The 22197-nt window shown below is 41.2% G+C and overlaps 1 long non-coding RNA gene across 2 annotated transcripts; it reads right to left on the bottom strand.

Annotated features, from left to right (window-relative positions):
• Positions 1 to 3738: 3738 nt before the first annotated feature.
• Positions 3739 to 21220, bottom strand: LOC134601237 (uncharacterized). 2 transcript variants are annotated; one of them, XR_010090405.1, is made up of 3 exons: positions 21177 to 21220; positions 4104 to 4249; positions 3739 to 4011 (listed from the first exon to the last, which is right to left on the bottom strand). It is a non-coding gene; the product is annotated as an uncharacterized LOC134601237 (long non-coding RNA). The 2 variants fall into 2 exon arrangements; XR_010090406.1 differs by lacking the exon at positions 21177 to 21220 and adding an exon at positions 19296 to 19345.
• Positions 21221 to 22197: the final 977 nt, after the last annotated feature.

Below are 22197 nucleotides of genomic sequence, written 5' to 3'. Positions count from 1 at the left end.
TGGCTGCCACCTTATGTCCCCCCTAGGTGTTAAAGTACTAATATTCTAGCCGGGCGATGAGGGAGACATGTCCTTTTAGATGAAAAAAATATTAATAATTGGTGAGTATGAGAAAATGTGTATGTGTGTGTGTCTGGCAGTGAGTATGTTTGTGACTGTCAGTGAGTGTGTGTTTGTGTCTGTCATAGTGAGTGTGTCTGTCTAACATTGTGAGTGTATGTCTGTCAGTCAAAAAAAGGTCTTGACACGAATTGGTGGGGCAAATTTAGATAAGGGGGTGCCGAAATTAGTCATGCCTAGGGCAGCACAAATCCAGAATACACCGCTGAGTACAATTGTTTTTGCTAGAATTGGGCTGTATTATATCTCCGCTCAAAACAGACCTTAGATCATTTGTATTGTTAGATCTACCAAGGCTGTGCTAACAGCACCTTATGCATAGAGATTTCGTCACATATACTGAGTGAATAAACAGTAATCATACATAGCCTACCTCTGCTATATACAGTGACACTATGCCTGCACACATAGTAAGATTATATGAGTGAGCTAAATTGAGGCTGTGTATAAAAGAGCTTCATGCACATAATATACCACTCACATATACTGAGTCTGTTTAAACAGTAATCATACATAGCCTACCTCTGCTATATACAGTGACACTATGCCTGCACACATAGTAAGATTATATGAGTGAGCTAAATTGCGGCTGTGTTTTAACAGAGCTTCATGCACATATTATTCCTCACACATATACTGAGGTTGTGATTGTGACTAACAAGCACACATAGAACTTGTATTAGATTGGATTCATATAGAGGATGTGTCTCATTCACCTATATTGTGTTTCCACTAATACATCAAGCATATAGTGAACAGATACACTGAAGCAATGTCTCTAACTTAAACATAAAGCACGTAGAGTACATATACTGAGGCTGTGAATTCACAGCAACACAGAGCATATAGAGAACACAAACTGAGGCAGAGTCTTCAGATCAACTCATACATACACAACATAGTGGATACATATACTGAGGCTGTGTCCTCATAGAATTCATACATAAAGCATATATTGCATACATATACTGAGGTAGCGACCTCATTGCAACTCATACATAGAGCCTATAGTGGATACCTATACTGAGGTGATGTCCTCTTAACTCATACATACAGCATATAGTGGATACTTATACTGAGGCAGTGTTCACACAGTAACTCTTACATAGAGCATATAGCGGACACATATACTGAGGCCGTGTCCTCATAGTAACTCATACATAGAGCATATACTGGACACACACTGAGGCAGAGTCTTCAGACCAATTCATACATAAAGCATATACTGGACACACACTGAGGCAGAGTCTTCAGACCAATTCATACATAAAGCATATATTGGAAACATAATGATGCTGTAACAGAAACCAGTTCGTGTACAGATACTGAGACCGAGTGGTCTCCTGTGCAGTATATTCTTCCACTGTCTGCAAAAGCCTGCTTCTTTGCAATAATGCACAGATAACAGCAATCAATGCCACATGCCTTGATAGAAACAAGTGTGTGTATGGACTTAGATTTTTAAAACCGGTCATATATATGTGTGTACTTCAATCAGTTATCCAGGAAAGTTCTTACCTTGGATATTTCTCTGTCTTCAGGACTGTGGAATTCCAGCAGACTTTATACAGCCAGGATATCCATTATCAGCACTCTTTTTTCACAATGCCTCATTGCATTATCAGCACTCTTTTGCACAATGCCTCCTTGCATTATCAGCACTCTTTTGCACCAAGCATTCTTTCATGTATAAACTTACCTAAATGCTCACCACACAAACCTCCTAAATGTGACCTATTTGTTAGAAGGAAGCCTAATGTAAGCAGCTGGGAGGGACTGAAAGAACAGAGACCCAGGTGCCTATACTAGATTTAATCTAAATTGCTAATGCACTTACCTGAACAGTTGCAGGCCTGTGTTTCAGTGGCAAAATGGGGATTTGAACAACTGACAGCCTAAACTGTTTAAACTATAGGCTTCCATCTGTACCCCATAAGCCTTTCATCATCACCAGTGGAAGAAGGTTTAACCAAACCCCAGACAAGGTGGAATACATAGAATATGTATACCCAGGTAGTCACCTTATGGAAGTGCTGTATATTGGGTCTTCAGGGACAAAGGCTTAGACTCGGCTGGCCTTATGTATGCAGTGGACCGCTGTCATCCTCTCAGGGAGAGAGATAGGTTAGACTCCTGATACTCAAGGAGGTACCCAGGCTGGCAACTCTTACCGATGTGCTGTTTGCTGGGTCTTCAGGGATAAAGGCTTAGACTCGGCTGGGCCTCATGTATGCAGTGGACTACTGTCATCACTTCAGAGAGAGATAGGACAGACCCCTGGTTGCTGAAGTAGGAACCCAGGCTGGCAACCTTTACAGATGTGCTGTTTGCTGGGTCCTCAGGGATAAGAGGCTGAACCCTGGCCTGGCTTCATGTAGGCAGTATATCACATTCATCCCCTGAGGGGGTACCCAAGCTGGCCTGTTGCTGGGTCTTCAGGGATAAGAGGCTGAACCCTGGCATGCAGTGGACCATTTTCATCCCCTGAGGGAGAGGTTGGGTCCGACCCCCGGTCACTAAAGGGGGTACCCAGTCTAGCCACTTTTACAATAGTGCGTTGCTGGGTCTTCAGGGCTTAGAGGCTGAACCCCGGCAGGGCTTAAAAAATATTGCCTGGTGAGCATAAAAGAAAAAACTAGGCCTGCATAAGCAGACTCCTTCCAAACTGCTGTGAAGGACAGGAAAAAAGACTGCCTGATGGGAAGGGGGAGGATCTATTTATACCAGTTTCAGAGTTCTGTTTCCTGTCCTTTCTGCTGTGAGGGGAGGAGCTAACCCATGAGTAAATGCTGCCATGATTGATCAGGAAATCTAAAATATTTCTGCAAAAGTTGAATAAATAATAAAAAAATAGAATTCTGCAAATTTAAAATATATTTGTTTTCAGGTATCTCTCACCTCAATCATTATCTGATATTTTGTACTAATTTTACGTGTTAGATTGCAACTGACAAATAAATATTATTATATAATATTATTTTTATATATTTCTTTAAACGTGGACATGACAAGGTTAATGTTTTGACTGCTTTTCCGTCTTTCGAAAATCTTAAAATAGCTCTATTAAATTGACCTGGTTTTCAAAAAAATAAAATAAAAATAGTTTCAAACATAATATCGTTTTTCACATTCCGTTGTTTGCCATAAACTACTGCCCATAATTCATGTGCACTTGGAGAAAGTCTAACTCATTCTATGGCGTAAACGAGATTTACTTAGTGCTTGCAATGTTCAAACACATGCAGCCAATTGGCTTACGCAGCAAACACTGTCAAGTTATTTGCATTTAATCCAACAAAATGAGAATGATTAGAAAAGCATGAAGCTTGTAGCAGTTTGTTAAATGCTTGAGGACCATGGATGGTTAAGGCCAGGATTTGGCAGTGCTTGTAGATTTAAAACAACAGAACAAAATCACAGCGGGCTACGAGATCCATATGGTTTTACTTCCATGGCTAATTCATAGCTTACAAGCATTTGGAGGGGATCACTATAAATTATAAATATCTATATTAAGAAGCCTCTAAGGCAAACAGGACTATTTCAATACAGCTCTACAAGAGAACTAAGTAAAGACCTACAGACACAAGGTATGCAAGTGAATGTTTCTTTCTGCAGGGAGCCTATTGACATGGTTCTTGCATGTATTATCATTTGATTGCTGTATTGATCAGGAGCATTGAGCTCTGTTCACTAGACGCATTTCCAGCAAAGAAAATTGCAATTTACTAACTGGTGTAACTTTGTTACCCTGACAATTAGTAAAATATATACGTATTGCAATGTCATTTGTTATTCACTAAATGGTGTTGCAGTTAATGGACTAAAAAGACCTTTTAATGGCACAAATGCTTCGCGGAGTAAATCCAGGCGTTGCTGTCCTTTTTGGAACTGAAAGTGAAAGTTAATTAAGTTATACAGTTTGAGTACACAATTAACATGCTCAGTAATTAAAGGAATACTACAGTGTATGGAATACAAACCTGTATTCCTAATGCTATAATGACCCTTTGCCTGGATATCTGTCGTCATCGTCCCCAATACATGTTTTTGTTGTTTTGAAGAAAGGTTTTACCATCTCCTTTTTGCATCTCCTAAGCTCTCTCAGCACTGCATACCTCTCCACCTCCTGTGATGCCATGAAGGAGAAGTACACATGCTCAAGGTAATGTTAATTTTAGTAAAAACATTTTTGATTGTTTTAAATTAAACAGATTGACATGACGGGTGTTTGGGTTACAATACTGAACAGCATGAGAAATATACGTAGATAGGATTTAAAATGTGAATTAAAAGTTGAAGCGCCAGTTCCACATAGGTTATTTAGAAATTCTAAGATTTAGATAAATTAGATAATTTAAAGTGGAGGTCTCCCAAAAAATGCTTGTAAAGAATATCACTTGGTCAGCGGAAAGGTTTTGTTAATGAAAGCCTTTTGTTGAGCATCCAGAGATTGAATGTAGGGCCCGCAAGAAATTGAGAAACCTTGCATTCTTTAAATTGGGGAGCCTCCACCCAATCCACTCGAAACACACAGGCCAATTTGGATTGGCAGTGCATTAAGGTTAGTTTATCAGAATAATCTCTCTGGCAGCCGCTAGAACCATTTGTATAAATCTAGAATGTTTTGGAGCAGTTACAGAAAAAATACTGAATATGTACCCTTAGCAATGGATGCTGTTTTAAACACAGCTTTTAAACACATTTTTTTTAAAACCATAGCATGTGGGATGGGTTGTGATCAAATGGGTGATGCACAACAGTAATACAATTTCATATATTTGCCAATAGGGTGCAAATTCTTGCTTGTTTTTATTTACCCATCATACAGCATGACAGACTATGTAAGCACTTTCTTCTTCTTCTTCTTATTATTATTATTGCCATGTATATAGCGGCAACAGATTCCGTAGCGCTTTACAGTATTATGAGAGGGGGGATTTAATTATAAATAGGACAATTACAAGAAAACTTACAGGAACAATAGGTTGAAGAGGACCCTGCTCAATGGAGCTTACAGTTTATTATATATCATAATAATTATTCTATATAGGACATTTTGCTCGAGGGAAGTCTAAGATAGCTTTGTTTTACTTTTAGGTGCTGCCCAGAACATGGGAAGCAAAAGACGACACATATTCCTAAATTTACAGCAGACAGCTGTAACTTTATCTCATCACCTCTAGTGAGTGGGGTATAAATCCTCAGTATCTAATGATGAATAACAAATTTGTAAGCTTTGCAGATTACTTTAGCTCTGCAGCCTATTGTCTCTGCTTGCTCTCGTTAAACGACCCACAATAGAGATGAACCATTTGCACGTGGTCCAAACATCATGTTTGTAAAAATGAAGCAATGTGGCTCATGACTAAAACTAATAAAAACTACAAGGTGTGTCTGTCAGCACTAACAAGGGCTGGCGTCATCATTTAATGACGTGCGTAAGCTGGTGCACACAATTCTTGTTAATTGTTTTTGGATATTATGTCCCGTTTTGTGGATTTGACCTTAGCAAACTAAGGGCAGAAACATGTAAATTAACACAGGTAAACACAAAGTTGCTGACGTAGTAGTGGTTAGAGGTGGCTGTGCTATCTTTGAATCACAGATTTTGTTACTGCTTAGGTGAACTTTCTGAGCTCGATAAAACAAGTCTAATTGAAGTAATTGGGTAACAACATCAACACCCCAATGCCACAAGACCTAATAGAAATCTAGCAAATGCTTTATGTGTTTTCTTGTTAAAAACTTTGATGTTGTTATTGTCAGGATCGTGACAGGGATCCAACACGCAGAATACAAACAGGAGCTAGGTACGTATACCGGGCCTTAGAATGGCCGGACTAACGTAAGGAGAAAGCAAAGAATGGTCAGAGACAAGCCGAGGTCGAGGGAACGAGAGAACAGGTAAGCGAGAGACGAGCCGAGGTCAAAGGACACGAGAGGTAAGCAGGAACGAAAATACAAGCCAGAAAGATAAACAGTAATAAGAGCACTGAGTGACCAGACAAGCTAGAACCACGACAGGGCAATGAACCATTACACACATTCCTATTTTATACCTTGGCTCTTTAATTGATGACTCCGCCCCTGACGAGCCCTGATTCGTTGTTCGGGACTAGATTGACAGGTCGGGACGTGATTGCCGTCATGACGTCGGCTCCTGAGCGCCGCGTCATAAAAGGAGGCGGAGCTATCGCGGCCGGCGTGTAAGCGGCCAGGAGAGCTGTGAGGATCGGGTGAGTCAGCCCCCCTGAGAGGACGGCCGTCTGAAAGTCTAACCTCCTCCGAGGTAGAGACTTCAGGTACCCTGACAGTTATAATTTAACATAGTTTTCATAATTACATTCTGATACAGGAGCCATGCAGAGGATATGACCTGTACTGCTGCCCGTAGTGAACAAAACGGTGTACTTGCACTTGCTTTAAATCAGTCTGTTATAACTTATGGCCACTGGCAGATTCAGGTGGGGAGCACTGCGGCCATGGGGTGTAAGAATTGGGAAGGTCACATTCCCCCAGGAATTCATGTGGGGGGGCTCAAGACGGAAAATCCCTCTTATTAAATGATTAATATATTGTTGTTCAGAGGCAGCAGGAAGTGTAGAATAAGAACATATATAAGTTAATATATGATTAATATATGATAATAATAATATTGATAAATATTCACAAAAAGTACAAATGACTCATGATAATATTAAATGTATGCTTACTAATGCAAGGAGCCTATATAACAAAATGGGGTAACTAGAGGCAATAGCATACACAAAACAATATGATATCATAGGCATAACAGAAACACGGTGGGATGAGACACAACTTGGCAGTTAACTTCACTGGGTATACATTATTTAGGAAGGATAGGGAAAACAAAAAGGGTGGTGGGGTATGTTTGTATGTCAACCATGAGTTAAAATCAAATCTTAGACATGTGGCGTGTGACGAGTAAAATGTGGAAGCTTTATGGGTAGATATCTGTTCGGAGAAAAGGAAGGGAAATCAATTATTGGTTGGCATATGTTATAAACCACCTAAGAAGAACAGCAAATTGGGAAAGCTGCAAATCGGGGTAACACGTTAATTTATTGGAGATTTTAATTACCCGTACATATATTTAGATAGAGTGACTAGTACTTCAGCAAGGGGAATCAAGTTTTTGAATGTATTAAATGCAACTTCATGTCACAACTGGTACAAGCACCAACTAGAAAGGATGCTTGTCTGGATCTCATTATCAGGGCTGCCATCAGAAATTTTGGGTCCCCTGACAAAGCACAAGGTCTGGGCCCCCCCTCCCTCCCGGGCCCGCCCACGCCCTACCTAGTCCGCTGACAATGATGCGGGACTGAATGGGGTGTGTATAGTGGAAGTGAATTAACATGTGTGTAATGGATGTAGTGTTATGTGTGTATTAAATACTGTTTGTGTGGTGAATGCAGAGTGTGTGTTTGTGTAGCGGATGCAGTGTGTATAGTGAATGCAGAGTGTGTTTGAGTAGTGGATGTAGTGTGTGTACAGTGATGTAGTGTGTGTTTGTGTAGTGGATGTAGTGTTTGTATGTACTAGATGAAATGTGTTTAGTGGATGCAGTGTCTGTAGTGGATGTAGTGTGTGTATTAGACCCAGTGTCTGTGTATAGTGAATGCAGAGTGTTTCAATTTGTGGTGGATGTAGTGTGTGTACTGTGAATACAGGATGTTTGTGTAGTGGATGCTGCGTGTGCAGTTAATGCAGAGTGTGTGTCAGTATAGTGAATCCATAGTGTGTGCATAGTTTAGTGAATGCAGAGTGTGTGTTAGTGTGTAGTGAATGCAGAGAGTGTTAATGTGTAGTGAATGCAGAGAGTGTGTTAATGTGTAGTGAATGCAGAGAGTGTGTTAGTGTAGTGAATGCAGAGAGTGTGTTAGTGTGTAGCGAATGCAGTGTGCGTGTCAGTATAGTGTATGCAGTGTGCGTGTTGTATTAGTGTATGCAGTGTGCGTGTTGTATTAGTGTATGCAGTGTGCGTGTTGTATTAGTGTATGCAGTGTGCGTGTTGTGTTAGTGTATGCAGTGTGTGTGTTGTGTTAGTGTATGCAGTATGTTGTGTTAGTGTATGCAGTGTGTGTGTTAGTGTATGCAGTGTGTGTTGTGTCAGTGTATGCAGAATGTGTGTTGTGTCAGTGTATGCAGTGTGTGTTGTGTTAGTGTATGCAGTGTGTGTTGTGTTAGTGTATGCAGTGTGTGTTGTGTTAGTGTATGCAGTGTGTGTTGTGTTAGTGTATGCAGAGTGCGTGTTGTATTAGTGTATGCAGTGTGCGTGTTGTGTTAGTGTATGCAGTGTGTGTGTGTTGTGTTAGTGTATGCAGTATGTTGTGTTAGTGTATGCAGTGTGTGTGTTAGTGTATGCAGTGTGTGTTGTGTCAGTGTATGCAGAGTGTGTGTTGTGTCAGTGTATGCAGTGTGTGTTGTGTTAGTGTATGCAGTGTGTGTTGTGTTAGTGTATGCAGTGTGTGTTGTGTGTGTTGTGTTGGATTCCAATATTGTTGAATGGGTAAGGCAGTGGCTGAGTGACAGGCAACAGAGGGTTGTAGTCAATGGAGTATATTCGAAGCTTGGGCTTGTCACCAGTGGGGTACCTCAGGGATCTGTACTTGGACCCATTCTCTTTAATATTTTTATTAGTGATATTGCAGAAGGTCTTGATGGTAAGGTGTGTCTTTTTGCGGATGATACTAAGATATGTAACAGGGTTGATGTTCCAGGAGGGATAAGCCAAATGGAAAATGATTTAGGTAAACTAGAAAAATGGTCAGAGTTGTGGCAACTGACATTTAATGTGGATAAGTGCAAGATAATGCATCTTGGACGTAAAAACCCAAGGGCAGAGTACAGAATATTTGATAGAGTCCTAACCTCAACATCTGAGGAAAGGGATTTAGGGGTGATTATTTCTGATGACTTAAAGGTAGGCAGACAATGTAATAGAGCAGCAGGAAATGCTAGCAGAATGCTTGGTTGTATAGGGAGAGGTATTAGCAGTAGAAAGAGGGAAGTGCTCATGCCATTGTACAGAACACTGGTGAGACCTCACTTGGAGTACTGTACACAGTACTGGAGACCCTATCTTCAGAAGGATATTGATACCTTAGAGAGAGTTCAAAGAAGGGCTACTAAACTGGTTCATGGATTGCAGGATAAAACTTACCAGGAAAGGTTAAAGGATCTTAACATGTATAGCATGGAGGAAAGACGAGACAGGGGGGATATGATAGAAACATTTAAATACATAAAGGGAATCAACACAGTAAAAGAGGAGACTATATTTAAAAGAAGAAAAACTACCACAACAAGAGGACATAGTCTTAAATTAGAGGGACAAAGGTTTAAAAAAATATCAGGAAGTATTACTTTACTGAGAGGGTAGTGGATGCATGGAATAGCCTTCCAGCTGAAGTGGTAGAGGTTAACACAGTAAAGGAGTTTAAGCATGCGTGGGATAGGCATAAGGCTATCCTAACTATAAGATAAGGCCAGGGACTAATGAAAGTATTTAGAAAACTGGGCAGACTAGATGGGCCGAATGGTTCTTATCTGCCGTCACATTCTATGTTTCTATGTTTCTATGTTAGTGTATGCAGTGTGTATTGTGTTAGTGCATGCAGTGTGTGTTGTGCTAGTGTATGCAGGGTGTGTTGTGTTAGTGTATGCAGAGTGTGTGTTGTCAGTGTATGCAGTGTGTGTGTTGTCAGTGTATGTAGTGTGTGTGTTGTCAGTGTATGTAGTGTGTGTGTTGTCAGTGTATGCAGTGTGTGTGTTGTCAGTGTATGCAGTGTGTGTGTGTGTTAGTGTATGCAGTGTGTGTGTTGTCAGTGTATGCAGTGTGTGTGTTGTCAGTGTATGCAGTGTGTGTGTTGTCAGTGTATGCAGTGTGTGTGTTGTCAGTGTATGCAGTGTGTGTGTGTTGTCAGTGTATGCAGTGTGTGTGTGTTGTCAGTGTATGCAGTGTGTGTGTGTGTTGTCAGTGTATGCAGTGTGTGTGTGTTGTCAGTGTATGCAGTGTGTGTGTTGTCAGTGTATGCAGTGTGTGTTGTCAGTGTATGCAGTGTGTGTGTGTTGTCAGTGTGTGCAGTGTGTGTGTTGTCAGTGTTTGCAGTGTGTGTGTTGTCAGTGTGTGCAGTGTGTGTGTTGTCAGTGTGTGTGTTGTCAGTGTGTGTGTGTTGTCAGTGTATGCAGTGTGTGTTGTCAGTGTATGCAGTGTGTGTGTGTTGTCAGTGTATGCAGTGTGTGTGTTGTGTCAGTGTGTGTGTGTAAATGTGCAATCTGGGGGAGGGGGAGGGGGGCATTTTAACATAATTCTTTTAAAAAAAAATTACAATTAATTAAATGGTTTCTCCCCCCTCCCTGCTTACCTTTGTCCAGGGAGGGGGGAGATTCCATCCATGGTGGTCCGGTGGCATGGTGGGGCCCCCCGGCTTCCCTGTTACCGCAGAGGGGGCCCAGGCAGCACACAGCCTCTTCTCTTCTCTGCTCCAATAACTCTTGTGAGACCTGCGGAGCGTTGCCATGGCAACTGGGTCTCGCGAGAGTTATTAGCAGAGACGAGAAGAGAAGAGAAGAGGCTGTGTGCTGCCTGGGCCCCCTCTGCGGTAACAGGGAGCCGGGGGCCTGCGGCTGCACACATAGATCGCGATATTCGCTATCTATGTGTGCAGGAAGGGAAAGTGGGGCCCAGGACTGCCAGAGCAGTCCGGGCCCCCCAGGTCCGCCGGGCCCGTGACAACAGTCATGGTTGTCACCCCCTGATGGCGGCCCTGCTCATTATAACAAACAATATTGATCTTTTGACCAACATTCAAGTAGGGGAGCATTTGGGAGTAAATAAACTCAAAAAAGCAAAAGCACGTGGGGTAAACTAAAACGTATCATTTAAAAAAAAAGCCAATTTCAATAAGATTAGGGCAGCTCTACAACATATCGACTGGCATAAACTCCTTAGTGAAAAAAACACTGTGAAAAAATGGAAACTATTAAACAAATATTAGAAAGGTATATTTCTCAGTATGTACCATTGGGTAATAAATATAAAAGAAACAAATTAAAACCAATGTGGCTTAGTAGAGAAGTAAAACAAGAGATTAAAAATAAGAAAAGGGCATTGCAAGCATTTAAATCAGACAAATCAGAGGCATCCTATATAAGATATAAGGAAGCCAATAATGCTTGCAAAAAGGCAATTAAAGTGGCTAAACTAGAAAATGAGAAATTGAAAATGAGATTGCAAAACCAACCCCCCCAATTTTTTTCAAGTACATCAATGCTAAAAAAACAAAAAAATTAAAGTGCAGGTACACTGGAAACATAGATGGGTCTGTTAGCTAATGAAGACCAGGAAAAGGCAGAAATTTTAAATAACTATTTTTCTTTAGTATATATTAATGAGGATCCTATGGCAAGAGATATGCAAATAATAGCTGCAAAAAAACTTGCAGATACCTTGTGATTGGATGACTTGAGACAAGGTGCTACAGCAGTTAAAGAAAATGAATGTAAATAAAGCTCCGGGCCCTGACGCTATTCACCCACGACTACTTAAGGAGCTAAGTGGGGAAATAAATGAATCAGTATTTAATTTAGAGCAAGGCTGACATGGCATTTGCCTTGGGAAGCACTTTCAGGGGGGCGGAAAAAAAAGCCACCCCCAAACGCCCTGGCAGATGCCTTGTCATACTCGCGCTAAATACAGAGCCTGCCAATTATCACCTACTGCTGATAATTTGGATCCTAAAATCACCCTCCAAATTACCCTCTCTTTCTTCCCACCCAAACTAGACTGGCCACCTTGCTCCCCCTCCCCCCCCCCCCACCGAAGGCAGGCACCGGCTTATGTTGGAATCTGGCAGCAAGGGAGCGCTGTCCCTTGAGCTCTTCCTGCTCAGCTACTCACGCCCCCCGCAGTGATACCAGAGCCGGCATATGACATCACTCCGACCCTGGCATCACTACGAGGCAGGCAAGGGGGCTGAGCAGGAAGATCAGAGCTTACTTGCCACCTCCTTTGACCACCTGCCAGGCACTGGAAGGACACCTGGGAAATAGAAAATCCACTTCAGCACACCCAAAAGATATTTTTCATGGCGCTGGTTTTTAATGCTGGACGATTAAAATCAGAAATACACTTTGTGTGGTCAAATACAAACACCAACAAATAGCTGCCCTTATTTTTCTCCTCTACAAACACTTGAAGATATTTGATACCGGCCTAGGTTAATGTTTGTATTAACTAATAAGAATGCCAGGATCGGAATGTGTTTTTCTTAAAGGCCCAGAAACCATCCAGTTAATAGACAAGAGGCCGTATGCTGGCTCGTTACACAAACTGTTAACAACGAACATGAGAGAATCACGCAATAAATTGTGGGAAACATGAAGGATTCGGGCAGATTTTTCCAAGGTATCCTCTTTCCAACTAATCTAAAATACTGCACAACTATGCAGGTTTGTTAAGCCCACTGAACAAGTGTTGATTAAATAAACTGTCCCTGCAGCAAAAATAATGACTGCTGACTTTACTGTTCAATCTAAAGACACCTATCAAATGTCCCTGGAAAAGAAATCGAGTTTTAAATAAGTATAAATATTCTTTGATAGCTCAACACAGTGCATCCGTCTCTAGTTAAAATAAACAGACGTATCCCGTGTTTACTATTACAGCAATGTGCAGTCCAAATGATATTCATTTTTAATACAAATCGTGTTATCAGTATAATGATGCAATGCACAGTTCTTAGAATGTTGTAGCAAGGATAACAGCTTAGCTCCAAGTAATGTTCTCATTAGCACTAGATATGGCTGCGATTTCATGACTCTCGTATAATTTCTTACTTGTTCCTAGGAGAATTTAGTGTAGGGGAGGACTTGAATACTCAATACATTTTATCACTCCTGCCAGCAATGTTTCAGACGTGATGATGATATTAAACTGTCCATTCCTTCTTCAGTTGCTGGAAGTGGAGTGCTGTAACACTTTGTATGCTGCAAAAATGTCAACTTGAATTAGCACTGCTGATCTGTTCATTTACGTTCAGCCATTAGAACTGTGGATTCGCGAGTTGCGTTTTAACAAGTAATAGAAATACAATATGCTTACAAACTCCTCCTCCACATACTCATTGACATTCATACTCAATTAATAACTGTGCTCCCAGTATCAGCCCGGCATACCAACCAGAAATAGACTGGGGATAAAACAACTGTTCTGGAAAAAAAATCTGCAGTAATTTGCCTCCTCAGTCTTGTTGTCACGTTTCCGGGAACCAAACACGCTAACACACACACAGAAAAGGTGCAGTACCGGACCTTAGAGTGGCCGGGCTAAGCACACAAAGAATAGTCAGGAGACAAGCCGAGTAAGGGGAACCAGAAGACAGAATAACGAGAGACAAGCCGAGGTCAAAGGGTAGGAGAAAGTCGCAAAGTCGGATACACAAGCCAGAGAGTACGTAACCAGAGAGAAACACAAGTTCAGTAGCAATACTAGCAAGCAAAGACCACAACAGGGCAGAGAGAGACAGGAAAGGTAAGTATTGAAACCCATTGATTAATTCTGATTGGATAATTTCCAATCAGAATTAACAATCACACGTGGGAGATATCTATACCTCCCACTGTGATTGAGGCACTGTGCCTTTAATGCCGGGTCAGGTGGCTGACCCTGGCGGTCTCCCAGCGTGCAGCGTCATGCATGCTGCCGCTGGGGGACGAAGAGGAAGACGCGGACGGCATCCGAGGCTGGGAGGATGCCTCTTGCCGAGTGTACGACGAGAAGGGGACCGCGGACGGCTGGAGGGTGAGTGCCGCGAGCGGACTGCAGCCTCCCCCCGCAGCCGCCCGCGGGTTCCTGACATTACCCCCCCCCCCTCAAAGACCGCCCGGAGGGCGGGAAGCAGAAAGCTTCAAAGGAAACTGGGCATGAAAGGAGCGGACCAAAGAGGGAGCGTGCAAATCAGAGCTCGAAACCCAAGACCGCTCCTCAGGGCCGTACCCCTTCCAATCCACCAGATATTGCAACCGACCCCTAGAAACACGAGAGTCGAGTAGGGCAGCCACTTTGTACACGTCACTAGGGACAGTGTGAGGGGAAACGGGCTGTCCGAGGGGACGAGAGAACCGGTTACACAGCAAATGCTTCAAAAGTGAGGCGTGAAACGTGTTCGGAATATGCATGGAGGGAGGCAAGTCCAGGGAGTAAGAAACGGGGTTAATCCTACATAACACCTTGTAGGGACCAAGAAATCTGGGAGCAAACTTCATTGAGGGAACCTTGAGACGGAGGTTCCTAGAGGACAACCAAACCCTATCACCCGGAGCATAAGAAGGGGCCGCACCCCTACGGTGATCAGCAAACTTCTTCTGAGCAGCTGCTGAACGAGACAGCGCAACATGGACCTGATCCCACATCTCCCGCAAAGAAGCGAGGTGCTGGTCCAAGGCGGGCATTCCCCTGTCGGAGAACGCACCGGGAAGGACAGAAGGCTGAAGCCCATAAGCAACCACAAAAGGACTTAAGCCAGTAGACGAATGAGACACCGTATTCCTGGCAAATTCAGCCCATGGAAGGAGGCGAGACCAGTCGTCCTGGTGCGCATTAGTGAAGCAGCGCAAATACAATTCCACAGACTGATTAGCACGTTCGGCTGCACCATTAGATTGCGGGTGATAGGAGGAAGAGAACAACAAGGAGACCCCCATCTCAGCACAAAAGCCCCTCCAGAACCGAGAGACAAATTGAGGATCCCTGTCAGATACGATATCCCAAGGTACCCCATGTAAGCGGAACACTTCCTTGGCAAACACCTGAGCAAGCTGAACCGCAGAAGGCAGTTTCTTAAGTGGAATAAAGTGCGCCATTTTGGAGAGCCTATCCGTCACAGTCAATATCACTGTCTGCCCATCAGAAGGAGGAAGGTTTACAATAAAATCCATGGATAAGTGGGTCCATGGTTTCTTGGGTACAGATAGAGGCATCAGTAGACCCAGGGGTCTCACATTAGGAGACTTACATTGCGTACAGACCCGACAAGCCTGTACAAAATCCACCATGTCTCGCTTAAGCGAAGGCCACCAGAACTGTTGAAGGAGGCCCTTATAAGTCTTGGTAACCCCCGGATGACCAGCAGTTTTGGCGGTGTGAAATAAAGTTAACAACTTCTTTCTGTCATTTACTTTAACGTATAGTTTAACAACAGGCGTCTCAGGGGGTGCTTGGCTTTGGTATGTCTTAATACTATCAAGGAAAGGAGACGAAATAACCAAACGGGTAGTAGCTTTTATCTGAGACGCAGGTACAATAGGTTCGGGAGTGGGGTTAACAGATTCTAAAGGTTCATACTGTCGAGAGATAGCGTCAGCTTTGGCATTACGGCAACCAGGTTTATATGTAATAACGTATTGGAAGCACGAAAGAAATAGAGACCATCTAGCCTGCCGGGCGGACAACCTTCTAGCATCAGCTATATAGGAGAGGTTCTTATGATCTGTTATAACCATAATTTTGTGTCTAGAACCCTCTAATAAGTACCTCCATTCCTTAAAAGCTAACACAATAGCTAATAGTTCCCTGTTCCCAACATCGTAATTCTTTTCTGAATCAGACAACCTTTTTGAAAAGTAACAACAGGGGGGTGTTCGTCATACGATAACCTCTGTTACAGTACTGCTCCCACACCTGATTCAGAAGCGTCTACTTCCATAACAAAGGGAAGAGAAGGATTAGGATGGTGTAGCACTGGGGCAGAGGCAAATGCCTTCTTGAGAGTTTCGAAGGCCTTAAGGGCTTCAGGTGTCCAAGCCCTGGGGTGTAGACCTTTTTTAGTCAGCTTCGTGATAGGGGAGATAAGTGGTGAAAAGTTTTTTATGAATTTCCTATAATAGTTGGCAAATCCTATAAAACGTTGGATAGCCTTAAGTCCTTGGGGAAGTGGCCAGGACAGTATGGATTCCAATTTAGGATCCATACTGAAACCCTGTTCGGAAATTATATATCCTAGGAATTGCACAGAGGTCTGATCAAACAAACATTTTTCTAACTTACAATAAAGTCCGTTCTGTAATAATTTTTTAAGCACCATCCTAACATGATTATGGTGTGACTTCAAATCAGGAGGATATACAAGTATGTCGTCAAGGTACACCACAGCACAGACATGCAATAGATCCCTAAGGACATCATTTATGAGGTCCTGAAACACAGCAGGAGCATTACACAGTCCAAAAGGCATGACCAGATATTTGTAATGCCCACTACGCGTATTAAACGCTGTCTTCCATTCGTCATTCTCCTTGATACGGACAAGGTTATAAGCCCCCCTGAGGTCTAATTTAGTAAAGTACTTAGACCCTTTAACACGATCGAACAACTCAGTGATGAGGGGGATAGGGTAGGTGTTTTTAACCATTATATTGTTCAGACCCCTGTAGTCTATACATGGCCTTAGGTCACCCTCCTTTTTGGAAACGAAAAAGAAACCAGCCCCAGCAGGAGAGGAGGACCTTCTGATAAAACCTTTACTTAAGGCATCCTGTATGTACTCCTCCATGACTTGGTTCTCTTTTTCAGAAAGAGGATATACCTTACCCCTAGGTGGCATAGTACCCGGTAAGAGGTTTATGGCACAATCATATTCACGGTGCGGAGGCAGTTTATCTGCCTCCCTTTTTTCAAAAACCTTTGCTAGGTCTGCATACACAGGAGGGACAGAAACAGAAAGTGATTTGGCAAGCTAACAGGACAAACACGGGTCAGACAATCTCTTTGACAAGATTTTCCCCAGGAGAGAATCTCCAAACAACCCCAATCAAGTATTGGGTTGTGTTTAACCAAACAGGGGAAGCCCAAAATGATAGAGGCTGTAGGAGAGTCGATTATTTGAAAGGACAACCTTTCCTTGTGCAAGGCACCCACAGACATAACCAGTTCTTGGGTCTCATGGGTCACCAGAGGTTTTTCCAGTGGTCTACCGTCTATGGCCTCCACTGTCAAGGGAGTAACCTTTTGGATCAGAGTCAAAGATGCGGTTTTAGCAAAACTCTCATCCATAAGATTGTCAGCAGCCCCTGAATCTATCAAGGCTTTGGTAGTCACAGTAGTATTCCTAACTAAAAGGGTAACCGTAATAAACGGTCTAGCAATGGGGACATGAGGGGAAAAGGACATAACACCCGAGGCCGACCCCTCTATAGGCCTTAGGTGCTAAAGATTCCCTGCAATTCAGGGCAGGTTCTAAGAAGATGTCCCCTTTTCCCACAGTAAAAGCATAACCCTTCCCTTCTTCGATATGATTTTTCAACCTCAGTTAACCCAGTAGCACCCAATTGCATGGGTTCAGGAGGAGGTTGGCTAGAAGGGGGTAATGCTAGTAGCACAGTATTGGGCAAAGCAGGTAACATCTGTGTATTCATACGCCTCTGACTACGTCTCTCTCTAATACGATTATCAATACGGATGATATAATCAATAAGATCATCCAGAAGGACAGGCAATTCCCTGGACGCTATTTCATCCAGGATGTAAGCGGCCAAACCCTCCTGGAATGCTGTTACGAGAGCGTCATTATTCCAAACCACTTCAGCTGCTAAAGTGCGGAATTCAATAGTGTAATCCGCTACCGATCTGTTCCCTTGTCGAACCCTAAGCAGAGCTTTGCCAGCAGAAGCAACCCTACCGGGTAGATCGAAAGTACGTTTAAAGGCTGTCAAAAACTGAGCAAAGGATGTAGGGGACGTATTCTCCCATATGGGATTAGCCCATGTTAAAGCTTTCCCGGATAGATGGTTAATAAGGAAAGCAATCTTAGTTCTATCAGTGGGATAGGAACGAGGATTCATCACCAAATGGATATCAATTTGGTTGAGGAAACCACGACATAATGCCGGATCACCACTATAACGCTGTGGTGGCGTCATATGCACTACATGATTTTTGCCATTAAAGTTACTCAGTGGACTCAGAGTTCGGATTTTGGGGGTGTAAAATTTTAGAAGGGAAAAGGGATTACCATGAAAACTCCTAACCTGAACGTGATCCCTGTAATACTACGCACTGTTTAACCTACTGCACGAGGTTCATACACCATTACAGCACTAGGCACAACTGTGCCCTCCCACTCTGCAATGATGCACATCATCTTAAACAATGCTATAACACAGCAGCAGTATTTTGTTGCTTTGAGACTGTTCAGAGAATTGACTTGCAACGAAACTAGCAATTTTATATATAATATGAAGGAAACAGCCTGAGCTCACAGCATCCATTACCCAATATATTTCTTCTTTCCAACCACCTCCCTCCCCCCCCCCCCCCCCCCGCCCCTCCAAGGAAAGCCACCACATTCTTGCTTATCAGCCATATCACAAACAAATGGTGAATTCATACCCCACACTGGGTAGGTGCTAATCTTCTTGTCTAAAGAATTTTCTTAACAGTATTTACAGCATTATTGAACTTGTTTCTGATAAGCACAAGATGTCTATCTGTCCTGTTTCTTAGTGGGGGGCTCTCAGCAGTGACTTGTCACCTTCGCTCAGCTTCCTGGATGGAGGTGTGGAACTGTATCAGACCAAGATTCTAACAGCTGTGTTAAGGCCTACTGGGCACAGCAAGTACAAGAAGGAACAACAATCAGAACCACTGATTAATGTTTACTTACCATCAGGGAGTAAACTGTATCTTAAAGTAAGTGTCACTAGACCATTCTAGAATGCACTACATTTTGGAGGATTTGCTTTTATGCCACATTACTATTAGGGAGAGTGGCCAGTAGCTGTTAAAGTGTAACCGTCACTTCTCTGGAATTTACGCCAGTGAATAAAAGATCAAAAAAATTGACTAGAATGTGTATCAGCCTTTTTTCTTGACATGCAGAGTTTTTTTTTGTTTTTTAAAGTTATATTAAAGATTTAGCAAATTCCATCATAATTAGTTTCAGACATTACTAAAGGTACAAAGAACAGAGCAGCGTTCTGTAGCGAAAATGGAGGCACATTTCAACATTGAATTTTATTTATCATACATAAAAATTGCATATTTCTTAATGCCTTAACGCAGTTACGGCGTTCTATGCAGTCCACATTTAAATGCTTAAAGGCTTTAAAGTCGTAACGGCTTAAGCCCCCAGGAGGTCCGCGGTTCTTACCTTCACAGCGATCCTCTTCAGGAGGACTGTCTGAAAGCCCAGGCAGCCCTCCCATGGCAATTCAGGCCCCCAGGGGCCATGTGATCGCTGTTTGAGAGCGATCACATGGCCCCCTATAGCTGGCTGTAGATCTGCCTGCAGGCAGACTGTCTGGACTGTCAGACAGTCCCCCTGCTGGTGGGAAAGTAAAAAAAAATATATTATTAGACATGTAAAATAAATTAAATGTATTTATATATATATATAGATATATATATATTATATATATATATAATATATACATCTTATATATATGTAATGTCATACATAGTGTATTTTAATATGAATATAAGTACGTATATTAGTATTAAAATATACTTAGAATGAAGTTACATATATTTAAAAAAAATATCTATATTATATAATATATATATATATATATATATATATAATATTTAGATATACGTATAATTACAATAATAAATAAATAAAATAATAAAATATATAAATAAAATAAAAAATTAAATTAATATAAATTATATATACATATGTAATTTCATTCTAACTGTATTTTGTTATTAATATATATGCCTCATGCAGCCCATCATTGGGAGGTTTGATTCTACCTCGGGAGGAGGTGAGTAAAGGGCCCAGTCGGCAAAGGCCCATGCATGTCCCGTTGAGATCCGCAGGCTGCGCGGCCTGGAACTCCGCTCGGTCTTTCAGGATGATTTGATATTCAAACCACAAAGGAAGGGCATGGGTGAACTCCCCTGGTGTTTCCCCCGGTTGAATATGCCACTTCTGGGGATCGATGGGGCTGGATGCGATCACCTGAACCGTGTGGATACTTGTCCCCGCCTCCGTTGGAGTTGTTTTTTTATCTTCCAAGACAGTAAGCTGTCAATTCACCACATCACTGATTCAGTAAATACACCCCTAAAATGTTCCTGTTTTGACTGTGTGTTGTCATTCCATTGCAGGCTAAAAACTTTTGCATTTACAATAAAAACATTTAAATATTCAGTGTTAAAAATAAAAAGTACATATTAAATGCTGGCACTAAATCAATATGTTAAATTAAATCTAACAAAAAGTCATATATAATCTGATAAATATTGTTTGATATATTTTTATTTTAGAATAATTCACGTTAAATATAAATATAACCCTAAATTAACTAGTTTATTCCCCTCAGTCCAGAGTTATTGGTTTAATTGGCAAAAAAAAAAACTGTATTCCATTATTTGTTGCATTATTCATTTTAAATTATTCATTTTTAAATATCTGAGTCACCTAAGAGTATTTTGGGAATTAACAGTGGGCCTTTATCAACAGTTTTCCTTAGATACTGCAGCATTTGAAAAATATATATTTTCAAACAATAACACATATACTCTGTAAAAAAAAAAAAAAAAAAAATCACACAATGCATGTTCTCATTCACATCTTGTATTGGATGTTGTCAAATAATGTTTTTATTTAGTTTCATAGAGGGGGAGTCACAAGAAAAGGAAAATTTACTTTTTATTGAAATCAATGTGATATATTTGCTTGTGCAAGAAAGTGTGAAACAATGAACTATAGCATCCAAATTAGATTGCTCTTCAGGACAGAACCTTTTACTTCTGTCTGCTCCATTTGAGGAGCCTGTCTTCTTTTCAATGAGATGATATTGCATCCATATATCCCTTTACTTTTACAGGATTTTATAACATTATTGGAGACTAAAATATCACAATTTCCTTTACAGGTGAGTGCCAGTTGTTTTAAGAAAACAAACAAAAACAAATAAAACAGTATACATTAACAATAATGAATATACATTGTAACAGCCATTTGTGTTCACGCTGATGGCTCACAGATTCTAAAGAAACAGCAATTGATTTTAAAATAACTTACATTTGTTCATGGCAACTCTGTAATGTGTATGCAACAGTTCAGACTTGGCAAATGTTCATATCAGCTCGTACCACCCTGTGCCTTTCTCTCCAATCTATAGACATTATCTATAAAAACATCATCTAACAGGTCAGCGGAGGAATTTAACCCGTCTGTAAATTTATTGCATCATTATATACTTTGAAATATATCTCACTAACGACACATTTAATGAATTCTAACATAAAAAAAAAGAAAAAGAAAAAAAATAACTCCATGTTTTTGTGGCCCAAACTTCTGATTATTTCTTATTATTCTGCTATATTCAAAAATATGCAGAGATAATATGCACACATCATCTAGAAAACATTATCTTGGCATCAACATGTACTGTATAGTCAATATCAATGAACCTTTTACTTCTGTCTGCTCCATTTGAGGAGCCTTTTTATCTTGGCATCAACATGTACTGTATAGTCAATATCAATGTAATAAGTTAAAAACTATAACCTAAGAAACTCAAGCATCTAAACACTTTATTAAAAAATGCATCTATCATTTTACAGCGACACATGCAGCTGGTCAGACAGAGATGTTTTCCTTATCAGTTCTATTGATTTATAGCCACATTCTTCTAAGTCATCATTTCATTCAGCTATTTTGTTATAAAAAGTTGTTTTTTGTTTCTTTTATACTGTACTGCACAGTCTCCCTGCTTATCATTTTCCAGTGGCTCAAGATCTATTATGCTTTTAATTAAAAATACAATATTTGCTTATTAATTTGTGGTACTTTCTATATATTGTTTTATCTAGAGTAAGTCGAGATCAGGGGTTCCCAACCCAGTCCTTAAGTACCCTCTAACAGTCCAGGATTTAGGGATTACCATGTTGTGTCTAAAGTGTTTTGTTTGTTTGTTTGTTTGTTTGTTTATTTATTTCTACACCTTAGAAACAACTGGGTAATCCCTAAATCCTGGACTGTTAGGGGGTACTTGAGGACGGGGTTGGGAACCACTGGTCTAGATGTTCTGAGTGTTCCT

This window comes from Pelobates fuscus, chromosome 3 (genome assembly GCF_036172605.1).
Source record: "Pelobates fuscus isolate aPelFus1 chromosome 3, aPelFus1.pri, whole genome shotgun sequence".
Taxonomy (NCBI): domain Eukaryota; kingdom Metazoa; phylum Chordata; class Amphibia; order Anura; family Pelobatidae; genus Pelobates; species Pelobates fuscus.
This window is presented reverse-complemented; position numbering and strand designations above follow the sequence as displayed.